This window comes from Schistocerca cancellata, chromosome 4 (genome assembly GCF_023864275.1).
Source record: "Schistocerca cancellata isolate TAMUIC-IGC-003103 chromosome 4, iqSchCanc2.1, whole genome shotgun sequence".
NCBI lineage: Eukaryota > Metazoa > Arthropoda > Insecta > Orthoptera > Acrididae > Schistocerca > Schistocerca cancellata.
Genome location: NC_064629.1, coordinates 856585876 through 856591254, shown reverse-complemented (window position 1 = coordinate 856591254; position 5379 = coordinate 856585876). Strand labels below are relative to the sequence as shown.

Genomic DNA, 5379 nt, shown 5'->3' with positions numbered 1-5379 from the left:
CGCTTCCCACGCCCGGGTTCCCGGGTTCGATTCCCGGCGGGGTCAGGGATTTTCTCTGCCTCGTGATGGCTGGGTGTTGTGTGCTGTCCTTAGGTTAGTTAGGTTTAAGTAGTTCTAAGTTCTAGGGGACTTATGACCACAGCAGTTGAGTCCCATAGTGCTCAGAGCCATTTGAACCATTTGAACCAAAGTGTTTCCGCTACAACTGATTCATTCCTTTTCTCCCTTCGACAACTACTTTTGCGCTGTTTTCGTTTTTCAAACATTATCTTCGTAAGTGAAATAGCTGTTGGCTTCCAACATATCGGCAACGGCCTTGCCGCAGTGGTTACACCGGTTCCCGTGAGATCACCGAAGTTAAGCGCTGTCGGGCATGGTCGACACTTGGATGGGTGACCGTCCTGGCCGCCATGCGCTGTTGCCGTTTTTCGGGGTGCACTCAGCCTCGTGATGTCAATTGAGGAGCTGCTCGACCGAACAGTAGCGGCTTCGGTCAAGAATACCATCATAACGACCGGGAGAGCGGTGTGCTGACCCCACGCTCCTCTTATCCGCATCCTCCACAGAGGATGACACAGCGGTCGGATGGTCCCGGTAGGCCACTAGTGGCCTGACGACGGAGTGCTTCCAACATATCATGGGCTCTGGGGAACGAATATCGAGGCATGTCGTATTTTCTGCACTACCAGAAAAAAAATTAGTACGTGCTTTTAGGATTTTCCAACACACTCAAGATTTATTGTTGCAACAGTACATATGGAATACATTAAATGGTTATATTCACAGATCAACAGCACAAGCGGTTCTGAGGTACCAGGATCGACCCATGCTTAAAGACTCATGTTAATATGTGGTATAGACTCCACGGGTGCCAATGCAGGCTCTGGCTACGGCATCCAGTCGATAGAAAATAGATTTCAAGTATCAGGCAATGTGCTTAATCTGACTAGGCAACACGTTTTCCATCGACCAGTTGTCCAATACCGATGATCTCGGTCTCAATGCAGTAGTAGTTGATAATGTGATGGGTCAATATGCAGGATTCGTCTGCTGCAGGGCTGCAAATACAACGATGTGCACTGACTGGTGTGCCCCGCAAAATTTTGGCTCCACCAGTATTGTACTTTTTCGTCAGATCTGTCACAGATCGCCGCCCATCCTGCTTTACACAAAGGGCAAGCCTCCGACGTCCTCGTTCTGTGATGAGGTGTGTACTTCCACACTTGTCGTTCGCGTGTTATTTGTAACATTACCAGTATGTAGGCGAGCTAATCGGCCGTCTAGAACTGCTACGAGGCAAGGTGAATTTGATGTATATCTGAACGTTAGCAGGTCCAGGTCTCAGGGCGCACCGTTCCGGCTTTCGGATAGGTGACCGGTACGAGCGAGTCCAGGTACAAAGGTAGCAGCGTCGCCGCAAACGGGGAAAATCACTAAGCTGGGAATTTGGACGGCCTTTGTGTAGAATATGCTTCGGGAAATGGTGCTTGTCAGACACACTTAATGATGGCCAAGTTACAGCTCGTTGAGATTCGACAATAACTCTCATCAAATATTAATGCAAATCTGAATACATCGGCGATCGCAGGAAATGAGGCACCACCAGTGACACAACAATATTTCAATATCTTAAAAGCTATAAAAGTCAATATTTCACAGTGAATAAACATTTTCACAGTGAACCTCTGAATTAACAGCATTTAAACGCTACGTGCGATTTCAACAAACTATATCTCAGATGATAACTTTGCACTATACGCATCATCTCTGAAAGCTACGTATCTTCACCTGTTTCATTTCTTCATCTTTTATATCTTTTGTTTTATTACTCAGATGTTTGTCAGAAGATCGTGTTCTCCACATTGGGTGGTGGTAAGTTCCTATGGGACCAAACTGCTGAGTTCATCGGTCCCTAGGCTTACAAACTGCTTAATCTAACTTACGCTAAGGACAACACAGACACCCATGCCCGACGGAAGACTTGAACCCCCGACGGGGGAAGCCACGCGCACCGTATCAAGGCGCCTCAAACCGCGCGGCTACCCCGTGCGGCTTTCTCCACATTTACACAGTAAATTAACATATCTTTAGTACCTCGTATTTTGTCGTACTTGAATAGTTATTTAATGAACAGTTTACTATTTTGTGAGTAGCTTCATTTAAATGTTGATTGAAGGTGTCATTAAAAACTGTGCTAATTTAAAAGTGGTCAATCTCATGTGTTAGTGGACACCACAATTGAAACTATGGCAAACAAAAGATAATAGCACTTCCTCATAACTTTAACTGACGGATCACTTGATACGTCGAATAAATTCATAGTAATATTGGCTCAGTTTGCAACATGCATACAATTATTACACTGAGTCCTCATCCGATGAAACAATGGTATTTTCAGGACAACGTTGTGTATGTAATCGATCAGAATGGTCTCTGAGTTTCTAATGTGCTGACATCAGGTTATCTGTCTTCACTGAAACCAATCTGCTTAGAAATCTTGTGTAAATCACCATGCAGTTGTTTTCCGTTGCTGCTGAGGTTTGTGGTACATTTAAAATCCCGGATGTCGAAGTACGCAAAGGTCATCGCGATTAGGTGATGGAAACACTTGATTAGCAGCAGCCCAGAGACAATCTTTCGAAAAGAAAACAGCACCAACTCGAAAGTTGCTAGATTTACTGCAATAATCCTGGAATCACAATTGAGAAAATTACAGTTCATTGCTTGACATTCTATTGCTCGTTGCTGTGTTGTTCACAGCATATGTTGGCAGTATGCAGATATCGTTGGTATAAAAGGTTGTCTGCAGCCAGCATATTTCGAGCATTGTCTGTTATAACAGCAACGAGCTTTTCATTGCCTGTAGGGAATGCTCTCATAAAATACTGCATCCGGTTTAGTTATTATGAAATGACATGTAGGTGGCTCATAATTAGGACGTATCTTGTGGAATGTATTTCCCCACTATTTGGATTCGAACTGTGAAAAATATTCATCTGTAGCATACACAGATATTACAATATTTTCTTCAACTTCTTCGTATGTGACAGTTATAGATGCAGCGGTATGTGATGGAACTTTCACACCATGACGTGCTCGCTGTTGTAGAAGGCGTACGGTCAACACTACTCCTTTCAACCTCTCTTGGCGACTGCCTCTGTTTCTGTCTTCTAGTACGCTGTGACGAAGCCATTCGTTTGATATATTGTGGTCATAACTGTCAGTCATTGAGATGCTGGCAAAATCACGTTACCATTACATGATGATTGAGCTTGTCGCAGTATTTACATCTGTCCTTTGTTTTTTCGTCCACAGCTCATGCTTCATAATGATTCCATACACTGTGACGAGGCCGTATCGCTACAGAAGGATTCACAACTACGGTGACAACAGACATTTCAGCAGATGTATATACATGTACGTCACTGGATCGAGTAGTCTACTTCCAACAGCTTCTATGTCTCGCTCTTCGTCGAACGAGCGTTTTCTCGCCAGTGGATGCTTCACTGCCGCCAGACACATCCGTCTTCAGGGAGTCCTCAGTTTCAGCAACCAAATAAACATGTTATAACACTGTTTCAAGGCATGCCTTTCGCGATTATGGTATTTTTACATCTCTAGAGGTGCTCATTCCCAGGCCCCTCGTCGTAAAAATCTACCGTTTGTCAAAGTCAAGTATGACAATGGATTTGTCCATTTGCATTGCAGCGATATGTCATTTTGCTAAAAAGATATTAACTATCAAAGAGTGTCTACATTTACCTGGACCCCTCTGTATTTTGCATATATTTTTAACAAAGTAGATTAACATCAAACCATGACTTGTGTGTACAAGACGACTACCAAGGAAACAGACGTGATCATGAACAACAATGAGACAGTTGGAATAGACAGTTTAATGTGGCTAGTTCCAATTGTAGAATAAACATAAATGACAAATTTATATTTCAAATTACAAACCGTGCTGTAAACAAAAATATCTGTAACCATCTTATAGATTTTAGTGATGTTTGTCTATGAGAAACATATACATCTCCAATGCCTGAATAACATGATATTACAACACCCTATAAACTATGATTTATAACTAGGGATAGGATGGTGTGTTTGAACCTGTGCAAGACAGCCTATTTTTCCATTTATTTATGTATTTATTTTGAACTAAGTGAGAAACCCAGTGATGCCCAGGTATTTATAATCGTTCGAGAGATTTCGTACACGTAGAATTTATTTTTTTCTTAAAAAGCTTCTTTGCAAAAAACATTTGAAGTACTATGGTTGGAGAGTGAAAGAAGAGATTGTTTGCTTCACTGACACGGTAGAGCTGACCGTGCGAAAAGCAACTGACACGAAGTTCCATGCGTGCAACAGGTGGTGTCTGGTCTTGTGCTTTTTTTGTGGTCATGGCACAACATAAACTCGCGGGGAACTGTACACGCTTAAAGCGTAATGATAAATTGTTGGTAATAAGCGGGATTCGGGAAATAAAAACTCGCTCGGTTGTGCCAGTTCACGTCAAAATTTCCGCTTCTTTGAAGTTACGTTGGAGAGACGTAAGGGAGAGGAGTAACTTTAAGCCTCTCGAGTGAAGGATTCTGAGGAGCGAGGTAATTGATGGTGCTCTCGATCAGAGTTATGTTGCGCCTCGCTTTTGGAAGGAGCTTCCAAAGAGCGAGTTAAAACCTAATGTTCTCAAGTATCACCTCACGACTTTCATTGAATTCTTGGGACCAGCTCAGTCTTTTAGCTGCTCTTGTGTATTAAGAAAGATTCTACCGCTTTCTAGGTATTTTTATTCGTAAGCAAAACGAAATGAAAATGCGACTAGTAGGCACCCAAATCGCAAAACAAACTTCATATTCGATATTGCTCCCAAAGAATACAAATAAAACCTGTCGAAAGATCCAAAGCAATATCGTTAAGTTTTCAATTCACAAAGCAAAATCAGCAAAACCGTATATCCCAACTAAGTAAATTCAGTATTAGTTTCTACTCGTAAAGATAACCTGCGGCGCTTAATTCTGTCACTGACGAACTTTCGAAAATACTGTCACTGAACTAAAAAAAAAAAAAAGAGCTGACAGCGCCATCTGTTGGTTCTTTGTTGTACAACGCCGTGAGGATTACATCGAAACTATTAAGCTGAGCAGAAATACAAATGTTTTTAGATAGGGTCCACCTTTAGCAAAACACAATTTTGTTTTTTAACCCAGACATGTTTCACTGCAGTTGCAGCATCTTCAGTGGGCTTTTATTTTATGGCTGTTAAAGACAAAGAATGTTCATTACTGTTTGTATACATGTAACTATTAGTTTTTAAATCGAATTACAGATATTCGAAAAAACACATAAAATTATGAATTCATACCTTCTTACCAC

At 41.9% G+C, this 5379-nt stretch overlaps 1 pseudogene; it reads left to right on the top strand.

The window, feature by feature from the left end:
* The first annotated feature begins 306 nt into the window (after nt 1-306).
* Nucleotides 307-424, top strand: LOC126185947 (5S ribosomal RNA; annotated as a pseudogene).
* The last annotated feature ends 4955 nt before the right edge of the window (nt 425-5379 follow it).